The sequence below is a fragment of the Felis catus genome, chromosome E2 (assembly GCF_018350175.1).
Source record: "Felis catus isolate Fca126 chromosome E2, F.catus_Fca126_mat1.0, whole genome shotgun sequence".
NCBI classification, from domain to species: Eukaryota; Metazoa; Chordata; class Mammalia; order Carnivora; family Felidae; genus Felis; species Felis catus.
In genome coordinates this window covers 55,814,275-55,831,926 of record NC_058382.1, presented here as the reverse complement: position 1 = coordinate 55,831,926, position 17,652 = coordinate 55,814,275, and the positions used below count along the sequence as shown (strand labels likewise).

The following is a 17,652-nucleotide window of genomic DNA, read 5'->3' as shown; positions in this document are numbered from 1 at the left end:
AGCAATCAGCTGTGCTCCTGCACAAGACAGAAAGAAAAGGATGAGGCAGAGGGTTGGAGGGAAGGGCCATCCCTCACCTCTGCATGGAGAACACTGGCTGGATCAGCAGGAACTTGTGGGGGGAGGGTGTGCTGTGCAGAAAGGGGAAGTCCTTGCCCCTTACCCTGGGACATCAGCAGGCTCCAGGGCAGAGCTCCATTTTCCAGCAAAGAAAACAGGATCTTATCGTGAGGCAAGGGTGTGACAAGGAGGCCAAGCTCGCAGCAGAGCAGCGTGGCACCACGAATGTGGAGTCTCGTGCAGGATACTCTTCAGGGACTGCTGCACACACTCAAGGTATCCTCATTCTGAGCTGGGGGGTCGGGGAGCCCTGTGATAGAGGCAGGTTGGCGGGGGAAGCAAAACCAATGGCAACTTAGCAGAAAGCATGCATACTTGAACTTCAGGGGACAAAAAACAAACCTGTTTTGACTGGGTCTATTTCTAAAACTATGTGTGAGGTGAGTGATGCTATAAATAATCAGCACGACACGAGCTGACACCAACATGTCACTACAGCCAAGAGCCTGAAATCCCTCTTGGCCAAGAAAGTTGTTCTTGAAAGGACATTCAGCCCCAGAGCCCTAAAGGCCCCAATACAGCAGCTTGTGTCCCCAGTGAAGTCTGGGCGCGTGAGACACAGGGTGGGAGTTTAGGAGTGCTACTGTCAGTTCACCCTGTAGTCCAAGCCCCTCTTTCCACTACCTCCTGACAATTGGTCTCCTCGTCCCTAGAACGCATGCCACACAGCAGAAGCGTAAGCTCCAGTTAGACCATGGCACTGTCCTGCTCAATAGTCTTCCAATGTCTCCCCCTCTCGATTCCGATAAAAATCCAAACTTCCTCCCATGCCCACTGGCCTCACAGGATCCACCGTGCCTGCTCCCCAGACTCAACCCCCAACTTTGTCTTATTCACTTCACTTCGGTGACAAAGTCTTTGTGTTAGACCTAGAATACCCCTAACTCATCTTATGCCCCAGGGCCTTTGCACTTGCTGCCAAGATATTATTCTCCATATATTCTCACACTTGTTCATCTCTTCATTCAGGTGTCTGCTCAAGAATTATGTGCCCACAGAGCGAGCCCCCATCACCTTCTATCCCCTAGTCTTATTTAATATTTAATATTTAAGTACTTCTTATAATATTAAGTACTTAAGTAATATTAAGTACTTCCTAGTACTTATCTGCCAAAATCACATGTAAATTTGCTTTGAGTGTTTGTGTATTGTCTCTATTTTACATTAGAATATAAACTCCAGGGGGACAATCTATCACTAGTGCTTAGAACAGTACCTGCCATTTAGTGCACAATAAATACGCGTTAAATGAAAGAATGAATAACTCCTTCTTAAACTATTAGGCAAACTTCTGCCCTCTATCCCTTCTCTTGAAGACCTGGCTTTGGAAGCCACTACCATGCACTGACCTTCACAATTAACAGAAGTCCAGGATGAGCTAAATGATCCTCCTCTGTCTGACACCATCTCACCACCAGACAGGCATGTCCCCTTCCCAGAATGCATCAACAGATTACTACTTATTCTTGTTGACTTAATTTTGCTTCTTCCTGCCCACATGAATATGGTCCTCCTAAGGCAAGGATTGCACCTGACATTTTACTGCACCCCAGGGCCAGATCTTACATTTCCTAAATTTAAATATCACTGTGCTAGATTCAACTTCTCTTTCCAGTCCGCTGAGATCTTGGTGATCCTGATTCTTTCATTTAGCAGAACACTGTCCCTGCCTGCCTGCAGAAACTTCAGAAGGCTGCCACCTGCCCCCCAACACAAGTTGGGAAAATCAGGGTACAGCCTTGGCTCCCTCCGGTACACGACCAACCTTGCCTCCCCCTCCCCTGCCAAAAGAGGAGATAGAGAACAGGCCACGGACTTGGGAATAAGCCAGACCAGAGTTTGAACCCTACCTCCTGCACTTAGCTGTTTTGTAAATTTTGGCAATGGGGTTTTCTTCACTTCCCTGCATCTGAGTTTCTTTTTTCTGATACGTAGAGACAATAATTCCTATCTCTAGAGTTGTTGTGAGGACTGGACACAGTGACAAAGTACCTGGTACAATGCCAGGCATTTGATGAATACATCATCTATGTGCATTTAAAACAAAGCAAACAAAACAACTCTGAGAGGCCAAATTTGGAAGGCAGAGAGGAGAATGAAACCCAGCTATTTCATGGAGTCTTTTTTAAGCCAATGGAAAAAAAAATCAGTACATCCACAAATTAATTCCCAACCGGAGGTCACGTGGACATTGTGCCCATTGGTTCTATGTTCCCCTTAAGGTTCCCATGCATCCACGAGTTGGAAGTCACGGGGCCGCAGGGCTTGCCCAGGGGGCAGCCGGGATCTGTGTAGGGACACAAGTACCACAGAATGGCAGGCCTGTGGCTCCACACACGACCTTCCTCACCCCACTGATAGAGCACGCTCATCCAGCTGGCATGTCTGCATCTACCTCACGCTCATTTAAATAATGGCACAAACTGTAAAGATGGGAAGATAATCATAAAAAGCTCAGGGAAAGTATGCAAATAGAAAACTCTACAGACTCAAAGGAGGCTGGGAGAACAAAGATAATCAAGAGCATTATCAACACGCCCCAGGTGTGTATACACCGGGAGCCTGAAGGGAGCCCATGCTGGGAGGGGAGGAGCCCCCACCAATCCTGGTCTGGTACCTGTTTTTATTTCTGAACTTGCTCTCTCGCGAGCTCCAGAGAATCTTGACAGATGGAGCGTGAGCACATTAGAGGGTGGAGGAAAGTGGAAGTTAGGTGTTGCCCATAATGTCTATTCTCAACCCTGTTCCCTTAAGATGTTCATCCTATAGAGCAGCCACAGCATGCCTTTAAAATTTTGCCAGTATCATCTCCCCTCTGCTCACAACCCTCAGCGCCTTTCACCTTGCTCTGAGTAAAAGCCAAGGCTTGCCCTCCCCAAGGCTTCCAAGGACGACCCCACTCCTCTAACTTCAACCCTATCTCCCTCCCTTGCTCTACCCAGCCATACTCTTGGACACAAGGTGGGGGTCTCACTTCAGGCCTTTGCTCACCACCACCCACTGTCAACTTTGGCTCAGTGGCCTCAGTCTCACAGAGGCTTTCTCTGTCTGTGCCAACTGCAAACCCTCCTACCTAACTCTCCCTCTCCCTGTTTTGCCTTTGTTAGCACTTACCACCATCTGAAATAGCTTCTGTTTTGCTTCTTTCTTGGTCTATAACCTCTTTCTCCTAACTAGAATGCAAGCCCAGTGACAACAGGGCTTTTTGTCCGATATCTCCCCAGTGCTGTCAGCTTCACCGGGCACATGGCAGGGGCGCCTCATATATATTTGTTGAATGAAATTTTTGTTGTTGACTGAAGCCAAACACGTGTTTATTTTGACTCTCCCTTTGTCCTCCCCTTTTCCTATTTCATGGCATTGCTCGGAAGACGAAAGGAGCTAATTCCTGATGAAAAGTTTACTGCATTGCACCTGCTGCATGATACATACTTAATGAAGGTTGAATGCCCTTATTATTGAGCAAATTTCAGCTCTGTGTAAAGTGAGCATTGGTAGCAAAGTCTTCCTTATTGTGGCATTCAAAATGAGATTGTGTAAAGACAGCAGTAAATTTGGCTCTATTTGCATAAGAAGTAGAGAAGTCACAGAGGGGCTGGCTCACCCCTATCCTGCAGCCAGCCCTTCAAACTACAGCAACAATGATGCAGGCAGATGTGTGCACCTCGGTTACAGCTAATGGTGGATGACTCTGCCCCCAGCCCCTCCAAAGAAAATCATTTCCACATCACCCAAGCAATCAAGGCCCAGAGCCAAATCTGCTTCCTACAGGGTTCCCACTCTAACCAGGCTGCCAGGATTGGCATGTCCAATGAGTTGGGCCATATTTCCCAAAGGGCAGCCAGGTGTAGACATTAAGAGCTAGGGACAACAGAGACAGCCAGTAAGTGGACACCTGCCCCAATACCAACACCAGCATTACATGTTATGTTGTTATGTTATGTTATGTTATGTTATGTTATGTTATGTTTTTAAATAAACTCTATAACCGATGTGGGGCTCAAACTCATGACACCAAGATCAAGAGTCACATGCTCTGCAAATTAGCCAGCCAAGCAGCCCTAACACCAGCGTTATAAGTAGAGCCTTTGAGGGGCCGCTGGGGCTCTGCGTGGACTGGGCCCTGCCAACCTCACCAGCATCATCTTGAACGGTGCCCACCCCATCCTCAGGGCTCCCAGAGTCTCTGCTTCTTTGAGGGACTTCTGCCTGGACACTCCTTCCCATCTGCATAATCTGGCAACCTCAGGCCCTGTTTTCAGATGACACCTCCAGCGCTCCCCTCTCTTGGAGGCTGTTCCCCTCCCGAAGTTGAGTCTTCTTCCAGCTGCAACCTCCTCCTGGCCATACCCACATCACGGTAATAGTTTCTCATTAACTGCTAACCCACTAGTGCCATGAGAGGACAATGTCTGGTTTCACTCACTATTGTATTGCATGGTGTGGATACAATTGTGCGTGTGTGTAATATTTTTAAGTATGATGAGAATTTCACTCTTATCGAATTCCTCTACCTCTGAGTCTGACTGAGATACAGCTTTGCATTCCTTGTGCTTGTCTGTCTGGTGAACACTACCCCCAGCTTGACTTCCAAGCACCTCCACTGGCCCAGTCTCCCACTGGCCCAGAGCACATGAGCACATCACTTCCAGAACAAGCTCGTCTCCCCTCGACATCACTATCCTCAAGCACTCATGATCTTCTCTGTCCTCAGGCCCTCTTCCCAGGACGACAGTGGGCCCCACCACTCACCTCTACCACCCTGGGAGTTTGTGGTAGGATTTCTGGCCCAGCCTGAGTGTCCAAAGGCTCCTTCAGAACTCTGCTCCAAAGCATCTCTGCAGAGAGACCTCTGCTGGCCACCATATGTCTAAAACACCCCCCCCCCTCACTCGTCACTCTCTATCTGTACCCGCCTACTCTTACCAGTCCTCAAAGTGTGGTCCCCCCAGATTAGGAGCAGTGTCATCACCTGGGAACTTGTTAGAAATGTAAAATCTTGACTTCACCCCAACCTGCTGAATCAGAATTTGCATTTTAACAGGGTTCCCCAGGTCACCATATGGACATAAAAGTTTGAGAAGCACTGCTTTACAGCACTTCTTGCAGCCTGTAACTGTCTAATATGTTTATTTTAGTAATCACCTCGTTCTCAAATAAAAAGATTCATGAAGGCAGGAACCTCACCCACCCTGTTTGGCATTGTATTCCCAGGGCCTAGATGCTGGCACAGACTAGGGGCCAAATAAATATGAAATATTAAATAAATGAATGAAGAAATAAATTTCCAAAGTTTCTCAGATTCTAATCTTTTAGGATCAGGAGTCTTCACTCTCTGGTTCCTCTCCTTCTCCCTGTGATCCGAGCTGCGTTCATCACCTTCATCAAGCATTTATTCAACAACTTCTCTGCAGGATGTTCTCTGCTGAGCACTGAAAATAGTTAAAAGGCAATGTCTGCCCACAAAGACTGCATGGTTTAAAAGGTTCCCCTAGGGGCGCCTGGGTGGCGCAGTCGGTTAAGCGTCCGACTTCAGCCAGGTCACGATCTCGCAGTCCGGGAGTTCGAGCCCCGCGTCGGGCTCTGGGCTGATGGCTCAGAGCCTGGAGCCTGTTTCCGATTCTGTGTCTCCCTCTCTCTCTGCCCCTCCCCCGTTCATGCTCTGTCTCTCTCTGTCCCAAAAATAAAAATAAACGTTGAAAATAAATAAATAAATAAATAAATAAATAAATAAATAAATAAATAAATAAAAGGTTCCCCTATAAGAAACAACTTCCGTTTTTTACCTGATTACATCTTTGACATCTAACCCATCTCCTTGACACTAAAACTAGGCATGTTTTTTTGTCCTTAGTGGCCAAAGAATCGTCCGCTTTCTGCACCCATGGGCTTGTGTTTTTCTGGCAAGAATGTTTCGTTCGAACCTGGCATTAGAGCATTGCCTGCTTCTCCATAACTGATCCATTAATGAGCTCTTATCCAGTTCTGGACCTGTTGTGGCATCCTGCTCTGCGTCCAGCAGAAAGTACTCGCATTGACCACCACCCTGACATATGCAACGGCCACCTTGGGTCCTGGGAACTTGCAGCCTTACAGACTGAGCATCCTTACATCCTCACGTGCTCACCTGGTGGGGCAGGCTGCCTGCCTCTCAGATCCTGGGGGACCATGCTCACTTGGCGGGGCAGGCTGCCTGCCTCTCAGATCCTAGGGGGCTGTGCTCACTTGATGGGGCAGGCTGCCTGCCTCTCAGATCCTGGGGGGGCTGTGCTCATTTGGCAGGGCAGGCTGCCTGCCTCTCAGATCCTGGGGAGCCTTGTTTTAGGTCTAGTATTAACCCTAACTTCCTTCCTTTCCCTTAGTTAATAGTTCCACCCCCCACTTTGTCTGATATGCTCTTTTCCTCCTTTCCAAGGAGACTCCTCTTCATCCTTAGAGACTCAATTCATAGTGTAAAAGAATTTATTCCCATAATGCACTGTATTAACAATAAAAGGGGAAAACTCTATGATCATATTTACACAGGCTGAAAAGGCATTAGATAAACTTTTGCAGCCATTTCTAACACAAACTCTAGGTAAAATAGAAATAAAAAGGAAATACTTAACTATGATGAATACTTTTTAACAGAAACTAATGACAAATTTTAAAAGAAAAAACTCCCATAAAAATCTGAACCTGGACAGAAACGCGAACCACCACTAATAAATTGGTCAGCATGATCTCAATGGGTCTAGCCAATGCAATAAGGTAAGAATATTAAATAATGAAGCTAAAACCAGAGAAGAAGGCATAAAACTGTCCTTTTTTTTTTTTTTTTTGGCTGATAGTTTGATTGCATGTCTAGACTGCCTACATAAGCTAATTTTTAATTATATAATTAATAAGAGTACTTAATAAGTTTCAAAGATATAATAAGAATTAAGGGGATAATACATTCTTTATATGCTAGAAATAAGTACCTAAAGTTGGAAACAGTAAAAAAAAAAAAAATTACAACAGTGAAAAAAAAAAGCTTAACAAGAAAGCCATAGGACCTATATGAATTAAACTGTAAAATCTTATTAGATGACATAAAACAGATTTTGAACAAATGGAAAGAGAAAGCTAGGTTCTTCATTAGGGAGCTCTACTACCATAAAAGTGTCAAAGTTATACATATAAATATATAAAATTTAATGATACTCCTATTAAAACATGAGTAGCATTTTTCTTTCCTTTTCCTTGAAGGTAAAATAATATTCAGTTCATATAAGTGAAAAAATGCTCAAGAATACTAAAATTTATATACATATACACACGAAGACTAACAATGGGGGAGATATGATTTACCAGACACCAAAATACACTACAAAGCCGCTCTAAAGAAATCAACATAAAATTGGCATAAGAATAGAAAACTTAATCAAGAGGAAAGAAGAGAGGATCTAGAAATAGATCGCCATAAATATAAGATTTTTAAATATGGCAAAAGAGGCATCTCCATCCAATGAGAAGAGGATGGTTTATCTATAAATGGACATGTACAACTGGCTATTGAATTAAAAGAATGTAGAGTTGGACCATTACCTGATGCCATATAAAAAATAAATTTACATGGATTAAAGAAAGGTGTAGATTTAAAATGTTATACAAGGGGCGCCTGGGTGGTTCAATAGGTTAAGCATCCAACTTCAGCTCAAGTCATGATCTCACGGTTCGTGAGTTTGAGCCCCGCTTTGGGCTCCGTGCTGACAGCTCAGAGAGTGGAGCCTGCTTCGGATTCTGTGTCCCCTTCTCTCTCCGCCCTACCCCTGTTTGCGCTCTGTCTCTCTCTCTCAAAAATGAACAAATATTTTAAAAAATGTAATAAAAATAAAACAAAGTGTTACATCAAAAACACTGTGAGAACATGTATATTGATAGTCTAGAAGCTCTTCTACTTCGTATCCAAAAGAGGAACCTGATGTTTTAAAGGAAATACACAGGGTATGTGTTTATTCTACAGAAACATTAACTACAAAGCATGTATTATAACTATAAACCATAGACTATCTAAACAAAATTAAAGGTAACAGTTTACAAGTTAACAGAGTCAAAGACCTGAAAAAACATTTTCAGTACAGATGACGCAAAGGTTAATACCCGCGCTATACAAAGAGCTCTTACAAAGTGACAAACAGAAACAATCCCACAGGAAAAATTAACAAAGGGTGTGAATAGGCAATTCACTGAAGAGCAAACCCAAATTGCCAATAAACATATGAAAAGATATTCAAGCTCACTGATAGAGAAATGCAAATTACAGTAACTTATTACTTTACAGTCATGTCCCAGGCAAAAATTAGAAAGAGGTAAAGACTTACTGCTGGTGGGGATGATAGAAAAGTTCTCTCACTTATTGCCAGTAGAAATTTGAAGTGTTTCTGGAAACCATCTGGATATATCTATTAAAATTAAAAATACACATACCCTTCAACCCAGAAACCCCATTCTTATGATTCTGTCCTATAAAAATAAAATCTTCAGTATCTAAAGATAGATGTTCAAGGACATTTATTTATTATAGCATTCTTCAAAGAAGAAAAAAATACTGAAAATACTTATGCCCATCAGTAGAAGATATATATTACATTACAGTACCTTCACACCATGAAATATCGTATTATGCTATGCAGCCACATAAATGAAGAATAGTATTTAGAACAGCTGTTGAGATTACAACTATTATAGGCTGCACGATCCAAGGTAGCATGCATATTGTAACACCATGTTTAACAGACACATTTTTTAATGTTTACTTTTTTATTTTGAGAGAGACAGAGAGCAAGCATGAGTGGGGGAGGGACGGAGCCAGAGGGAGAGAGAATCCCAAGCAGGCTCTTTGCTGTCAGCAAACCCATGAACTGAGAGATCACATGACCTGAGCCAAAACCGAGTCAGATGCTTAGCCAACTGAGCCACCCAGGTGCCCCTAAACAAAACATTTTTAAACAAGCCCCATGTATATGTGTAGTGTGTTCAGATGTTTTTGTTGTTAATGTGCTTGCATTTGTTTTTGTTGGTGTAAAGAGAAGGGTGTGGAAACCCAACACACACACCTCCAGGGGAACAGGACGGGAGGACAAAGGGAAGGGAGGATTGGGTTGGTGGGGGGCAGATGATTACCCTTTATGGCTGTACCTGGTAGTGTGCCCCCACTGAATTGTTAAATACTCAGGAATTTTGCAAGCCAGTCATTAAACGTACCCATTATTAAAAATTAAAATAAACTTACAATGAAATAAATTATATTTTAGATCACAGACAATATTCATCACTCCTTAGTTATTTTATTATTTTTACCATTATCTACACTCCTGAACCTATTTGCCTCTGATGTCACCATGTCCAGTGACATCACACTGGCTAGTCTGAAATCAGCCACTGTAGGAGTATTTATTTACAGCACAGAAATTGGCAAATAATATGAGAAAAGTCTTGATTTAGGGTTTTGATAATTACCCACATTTTTAAAAATGACAGAGAAAATGTTAATAATGGAGATTAAACTTAAGAGTGGGTGTGTCTGTCACTGTGAACAGCACAAAACATTGAGAAAATGTTCTTCAAGTTATCAAAAATTATTGTCTAATTTAACATCATATGCCTAACATCACTGATGAAGGAGTGAAGTTCTGACATGTTTTCATTGTTTAATTCTTGCCTTAAATAAAATTATAACATTGCCTTATTTATTTGTTAACCTAAATGAAAATATTAACCAGCGTTCACGTCAGAAGCGCACCTCATTAACTACACCCATACATTGGCTAAGGATACAAGAGTTTGGCAAAACATCAGTGAAAGCACTCTGTGAAAAGGCAATTGGCCATACACATGGAATTTATAGAATATTGTATATTATATTGTTATTTGTAAACTGTATGTTACATGGTCTTTATATCATAACACTTAGGGTAAGTGTATGTATATATGTACATATGTACATATTTTTTCCCAGACAACTGCTTGTCAAATATTTACCAGCCCACTGGCTATATCACTTATAATAATAGGCATGTGCATTTTGAAAAATGTGAACAAAAGAAAAATATTAAACAATTAAATGCCACCTCCTCTAGGAAGCCTCCTCTGGTGCTCCCAGTTTGTCTCTGCTCCGCATTTCCACAGTGCCCTTCGGGTACCCTTCTATCAGCAGCAGCTGTCACCCTGCCCTGCAAAGCACCTGCTTCCTGTCGCTCCTCCCCCACAGCCTGTAAGTTCCTTGCTGCAGGCACCATGTGGAACCTCTTCTCTCATACTGCCACCTTGCACAAAATAGCTGCTGAACACATAAGTGAATCAATCAGCTGGAGAATCGGAATGAGGAGAGAGCACAGGAAAAAGGTTCAGAGCAGTTGCACACGGGAAATGTGGGCAGGGCTTCCTCAAAATGCTTGCTTGGGAGCCCAGGGGGGCAGCAACAATTCAACCTCTGAAGACTTTTACCCATAATTCTGTAGCTGATCTCTCTTGATGGATTAATTTCATCCACAAAATTCCCAGCTCTTAGACTGTGAACATGCACAAAGATGTGTGCACTCTCTTTGTTTCTTCTGCCTTTTTTTTTTCACTCTCATTTTCAGGGTCCAAAAGTTACTCCATAAATGAAGATATAATCTCATACTCTTGACAAGAAAAGGTCCTGGCCTCTGGTAGGATTTTCTTATCTCTTGTTGATAGGTAAACTAACAAACAGTAGGAATGCTCATCTTGCCCTCTGAGAGTCTGGATGGAGCGGCTGATCTGGATAACCATGACAGGGAGCAGAGATAGGCTGAGAAATACATTCTTATAGCCAAAAATTAAACGTCTTCATTTTTCCAAGTGAAGGCATCTCTCAGCATGGGGGTACAGTATTGCATGGGGACTTTGAGCATGGGGTTGTCAGACAAATCTGGCTTCAAATGCTAGCCCTGCTACCAATTAGCCCCTGGCCTTGGGCAAGGTCATTGACCACAGGACCTTGGTGGACCTCAGCTGCCCCATCTGCAAAATAGGAACTGTAACAGTACTATGCTATTCATTGTGAGGATTAAACATGGGCTATGAAATGAAAGTAACTGTGCACACAGACTTGTACACAGATGTTCTGGAGACAATCCAAAAACCCACCAACATGTGAAGGGATAAACAAATTGTGTTCTATTCACATAATGGAATACCACTCAGCAACAAAAAGGAATAAAATGTTGATATACATCACAGTGTGGATGGATCTCAATATAATATAAGTGAAAGAAGTCAAATGACAAAACAAAAAAAACTACGTACTGTGTGATTTTATTTGCATAACATTCTGGAAAACGCAAATTTAGTGACAGAAAGCACATCGGTGGGTTGCTTAGGGATAGAACTGGAGGCTAGGGAAGAAAGGAATGAGGGAAAGTTTAGAACGGGACCTACAGAAACCTTTTGGGATAATGGATATGTTCATTATCTTGACTGGTGATGATTTCATGGCTGTATTCATATGTCAAAACTTGTCAAATTGCACACTTTAAATATGTGCGGTTTATTGAATAACAATCCTATGTCAGCAAAGTCATTCAAAACCATACAGGGGGCACCTGGGTGGCTCAGTCAGCTGAGCGTCCGACTCTTGATCTCGGCGCAGGTCATGATCTCACGGTTCATGGGATCAAGCCCCCCATTGGCTCTGCTCTGACAGCACAGAGCCTGCTTGGAATTCTCTCTCCCCCTCTCACTCTGCCCCTCCCCCCTCAAAATAAATAAATAAATGTTTACAAATTATACAGGATAACAGGTAAAGTGCTTGGAGCAGTCTGGTATGGAGTAAAAGGTCAATAAATGGTGGCTTTCCAATGAAAATGAAGAAGGTGACAATGACAATAATGACAGCATTCCTACTGCCGTCACTCTTGGGAGAGAATACTGCTTCTTGCTCATATCCTTGGAAAGTCCACACCCCTGTCTCTTCCTCCATTAGCCACTCTGGCCACCTAATGGCCAGTGCAGCTGTCGCCTCCTCAATACCCCTGAGAGTCATTCCCTTTCCTGATTGCCAGGATCACCCATCACTCGAAACCTGTCTCTTCCTTGTGTAACAACGGAGAGTTTGACTTGATGCTCAAGCAGACATGGACCGAAATGTGCTTTCTTCCTGCCTAACTTGATCAGGCCTGAGCTCTCTCATCTGTAAACTGGGGCTGATGACAGCAGAGATATTGTTGGCACATGCAGAGGAGACAGTGTGAGGAATGCACTGAGACCCAGAGAAGAGACACCAAATCCACGGAACCCTGATGTCGTGTATTCTGTCTCACAGTGGTCAGGTTGTTCAGGGGCTACTCAGTAGCACCTTCTTTTCCTGAGTTCCGAACTAACTGAGACATAAGATGAATGAGTGACAGAGGGAAGCCACCAGAGCCCCTTTATTCCCAAATAAACCTTAACTGGAAGACGTCACTTAAGGTGAGAGAAAACATGATCCTGAGTACTGAACCTGAAGAAATGACAGATTTATCCGCACGGTAATGGCAACACTGAACTGAGGCAGCATCCCAACATGACGGCATGCACGGGGTGTTCTGTGCCTGGAAAAGAATGGAGAAATTACGCTTTCTGTGGCTAGCTCACTCCCAAAAGAGAAAAAGGGCAATGCTGAGCTGAGAAAGTTAAAGCCATTATTCTTCAATCATAGAGCACGTAAGTCTCTCCTCTCTCACCCCTTCAGTGGGGTGGAAACGAGCAGAAAGAGCCCGGGAGTGTCACACAAATGAAGGGAAACACGAGGAGAGAGGGGCTAAACTTTCCCCCTTTACAATACTATTTTCACCCATCATTTCATAAGCAAAAGTACCAACTTCCTAACGATATCGATCGTATCCTAGTGGCTGAGCACACAAGGAAGTACTTCTGGCCATAAGTGCTGAAATAATCATTTTGGAAGTGAACGTGGGGAGCAGGACCACTCAGGGCAGCAGACACTTCTGTCTGCACTCCTCCAGAGTCACAGAGATTGCTGCGTCTCAAACCAGTTCACTTCCCAAATTGCAACAGGCAGTATCACCGTTACCCACGACTTCCAGGTGGAAGTAAGTAAGACTGTGTCTTCTGCCATATGGAATCCCTTCAAGTGCTTGCAGAAAGTTTCCCTTGTCACCCCTGAGTCCTCTGGGTGGACATGCCCCATTTTTAATCCTTTCTCACATATTGTGGCTTCACAAAACTCTCTTACCCTCCTGACTCTCCTTCAGTGGACACACTCCAAACTGTCAATGACCTTAAAATGTGCCCACTAGAAAACAAAAGCTACGGGTGCAGTTAACCGATCAATCAATCTAATAATCACCACTGAATAAACTCAGGTGCCCTGAATGGCGCAGCAAGTGGACAGAGCCGCATATATCCCACAAAGGAATCAAGGCTCACTTCTGTGTTCTAGACAGCACCCTCTCTCGGTCAACTCCTATCGAACCTGTGGTCAACAGAAGTTCTGAGATATTTATTCACATCAGTTGCTGAAAAGCCAGGGTTTCCCAATCTTCTACTTACACTGCTGGAGTTTGGGGTTGGAATTCTACTTCTTTTTCACCCTATAAAAACTCATCTTTTTCTAGAAGCAGTGAATGTGAGAGGATCAAGGGCATAAGCAGTCATCAGACAGACCTGGGTACAAGCTTTGGACACAATTCTCTGAGCTTGCTTCCGTTTTCTCATCTATGTAATGGTAATAATGACTCCCGTGTCACGAGATTGCTGTGAGAATAAAATGCAACCACGCACATAAATGGCGTAGCTCAATACCTGACAGAGAAAAGCAAACAAATAAACATTAGCTTCCATTCTTACTGCTGAATACATAAATACTATTGTGAGAGCATGTAAGTAAGAAGTATGTGACACTAGGTACAACCATGATTTGAGAGAAACTCATTTTAATCATTTCAGAAATTACTTTAGCACTGTGTGTATAAAGCCATTAATATCCTGCATTTTTAGTTATTCTAACTGCATTTTAGACAGGTATCGTATATTCCAGTGTTATTTGTCAATTGAGAAATTTGCAAATGTCTTAGGGAGATATTCCTTTCAAAGGTCGAGGGTCAGCCATTTGAAACCAACTGCCTTCTTTGGAAGCCTCTCTCATGTTTCCATGACGCCTCACATTCACCGCCAGCAGTTCTGCGGTTAAGTCTTTCATTGGGCTGGGACGTAATTCCCCAGGGATGATACATCTGGACTCCATAAGGAGCCACCTGCCTTCCCACGAATTATCTCTTTTCCATATTTGTGCTGCCCTTTCTTGTCCAGTGTGAAGAAACTCCTCCTACCTAGATAAAATAGAACTCAAGCAGCAGTGGTGGCTGAGGCACCCCCAAGTCATGAATCTCCCCCTTCCCTCTTCATCTTTCACTGAACATTCTGTAAGGGTCTTTCTTGTTCAAATTTAACTTGATCGTCAAGCCCCAATACCTGATGGAGTTTCTTTTAGCCTTTATGGTATATTGATGCATTAAATCAATTATAATTAGACACACCTCCTGACACCCACACCGTTGACCACGTATGTAACTTTGCAGGGCCCTGTTACTCTGGGCAAAGCATTCTGCCTGATTTCTTAACTCTGGGCTCAGCCACATGACGCACTTTGGTTAACGGGAGATGAGCAAGCACAGTGCAACCACCTGTACCTCTGCCATTGCCACCGTCAGAAGCGTGTTTTCCAACGAGCCCCCTGGAGGCTCAAAGTCATCTCGTTTATTCCAGCAAAGACCATACTAGATCAGTCAACAGCCATCCAACCTCTAGACAGGTGAGCAAGCCCAGCTAAGACCAGCAGAGTTAATTAGCCAACCCGCAGCCAACCCTATATGTACGTGAACCCCAAAATCAGCTGAGTCCAGCCAAGATCAGCTAAACACTACAGATTTCTAGGCTAAACAAGTGTTATTTCCACGTATCAATGATGCTTCACGGTTGTTTGTTAATTGGCATTATTGTGGAATTAGAGAACCACTCCAGCCTTCCCCACATGAATCTGTAAGAATTGTGTCTGGTAGACTTGAGAATGAATTAGGAGAGCCTTTCTCCATTCCTATTAGCTACCCCTCACTTAAGCCTTAGAAAGTAAAGAAAATTTGGTAAGTGATGCTCACGGCTCCCTTTGAATGGCTAACATGGTCAAGAGCCCCAAACCTGAGGCCCACGAACGGAAGCTTGATGATTTCCTTGAATATAAAAAATTATCCAATTACACCAATAGACATGATCACCAGCCACAGAGGCAACACCCAGTTTGACACAAACACACTCAAAATGGATGGCTTGTTTAGTCTCTGTCACCCAGAACAATTTTACCATCACAAGTCTGCTTTTGAAGTACAAAATCTTGGGAGAGTTACAAATTTCTCTGTGGCTTGGATTTTTTTCTTTTGCAGAGAGCTATTTTAAATGCCCCCCAAACTTGTGTGGGAGTGCCAATCGGCCACATTTAATTGGCCAGACTGTGAGCCTCTGCAATGCAACACTCTTCAGAAAATTAAACATAGACATGATTGTTACTTTGCTCTGTTATTGTGGCTACAGAATGGCAAACCAATCTGTTGAAACTGAAAAATCCAGCCGCTCAGTTATCTGTCAGGCCTACACAACTAAACACCCCATAAGTAGATTTTTTTTTCCTACTTAGCTTAAGCATATTTTGATTGAATACAGTGCTTGCTTAGCATTGTGTACGGCCAACACTCAAGGTCCTTCTAACAGCCTGTCAGCTCCTTAGGAAGGGTTGCTCTTACAAATATATGCCATTCATTCATTCAATCACTCACTCACTCACTTGACCTGCAAACATTCATCACGTATCTGTTCTGTGCTGGAAACTGTTAGGTGCAGAAAATAAGGAAAAGTTCAGTAGCAATTAGTTACATCAACAACTCGTAAAAGGATAAGACAAGAATAGAAGTCAGGATCTGGCTCTAAAGCAACGCTTCTCAACTCAGGGCAATTCTGCCAGCCCCATTTGGGTACATTTGCCAATGTCCAGAGACATTTTTGGTAATTGTAACTGGAGGGGCAGGTGCTACTGGAATTTGGTGGGTAGAAGCAGGCACACTGCTAAGTATCTTATCATGCACACAATAGCCCTTACAACAAAGGATTTATCCAACCCAAAATGTTAATAATGTGGAGATTGAGAAGCCCCTCTCTAAGGCCATGTACTGGACTAATTTATCTGAAAGCAAATTTTCTGTCTAATCCATCATTGTATCATTTGCCTCAGCACAGGGCCAGCACGGGCAGGTGCTGCACAAATGCTGGATGTATGAATGGATGGATGGATGGGTGGGTGGATGGGTGGGTGGGTTAGATAAATATCCACCTGTAGATGGTATCAATAGATGATATAATGGGCACTGAGTTGTTTGGCCATTAAAAACTTAACAAACGGTTTAATTTTCTAACCTAGGGTTTGGGTGGCTCCAAGAAGAGAATCAATCTGGTAATTTTGACACGAATTTCAAAGGACATGGTAGACCGTGCTTAGTGATGAATTTGGTGCTCCAGAAGACCCCACAGTTCTGACCGTAATGACTTTCCTAGTTCTTCCATTAACAGATAAGTTATGCTGGGCTGTTTCTTCAAACCTTCCTGGCCGAAATGAAGATAATCTGTCTTATTTCTTAACCACTGGAAACGAGAGTGAATTTGTCATATCCAATATTCTGTAGATTCCTTTGGCCAATTATTCTACTTTGGGTCTGAACTCATCCCTAGTAATGTACAATCTGTTTTACATGTTAATTTTTAATGGTGTGATTTTGGCTTGTCCTTCAAATCAGTTGAGTAGAAACACTGATTTATTTTTATCCCTTTCATCAATGCCAGGGAACAAAATAAATTACTCCAGAACACGTTCTCTTGCTTTTGCTTCTCCCCTCTAAGAGATTATAGATAAATGTCCAAGGGTTGGTCTTCTTTTCAACAGATTGGCTGTGTACCCCAGTCATGAATCAGGGAGTTGGTTAGTACCGTGGCATGAGACATCCCAAGGCCAGCAGGACCCCGTCCCTGCCTTTGGTGGGCGGGGGAGGGTGGTACACAGGAAGGAGGGGCTTTGTGGTACAGGTGAGGTGCTGGTAGCTGCACCTGGTGTCCAGGATGGAAGCTCAGGTAGCATCCTGCAAATGTTGACATGCATATGTCCCCCACTAGGTTATATGATCTTTGGGACAGAGGCCAGGATTTTACTGGGGGTGGTTCTCCTACCCACCTTAAATGTGACCCCTCATTCAGAATCCTCCAAGGAGAATCACATATTGGAGCAAGTATGTGAAAACCCCTTCCTCTTAAATATTCAGAGGAAATGTGTAAGTTTTGCTAACATAGGTCTGGCCAGTTGGGTTCAGCCGTCTGACCGCCGGCCTGGACCCCTAAGACCGTGTGCTGTACTGAAATAGTACAGTGTTTGGAAACCTATCAAACAACTGTCATCACAACTGCTCTGATGAGCCAGATAAGCCTGGACAAGGTTAAAAGAGGTAGAAG

General features: G+C 43.4%; 2 long non-coding RNA genes across 4 annotated transcripts in view; one reads left to right on the top strand and one right to left on the bottom strand.

The window, feature by feature from the left end:
- LOC111557985 overlaps window positions 1-17,652 on the bottom strand; it is a 295,985-nt gene that overhangs the window by 14,048 nt on the left and 264,285 nt on the right. The window lies entirely within an intron of this gene.
- LOC123382398 lies at window positions 12,447-17,063 on the top strand. Of its 2 annotated transcripts, none has more exons than XR_006590702.1 (3): window positions 12,447-12,810; window positions 14,688-14,920; window positions 16,574-17,063. It is a non-coding gene; the product is annotated as an uncharacterized LOC123382398 (long non-coding RNA). The 2 variants fall into 2 exon arrangements; XR_006590703.1 differs by having other exon boundaries at window positions 12,456-12,576.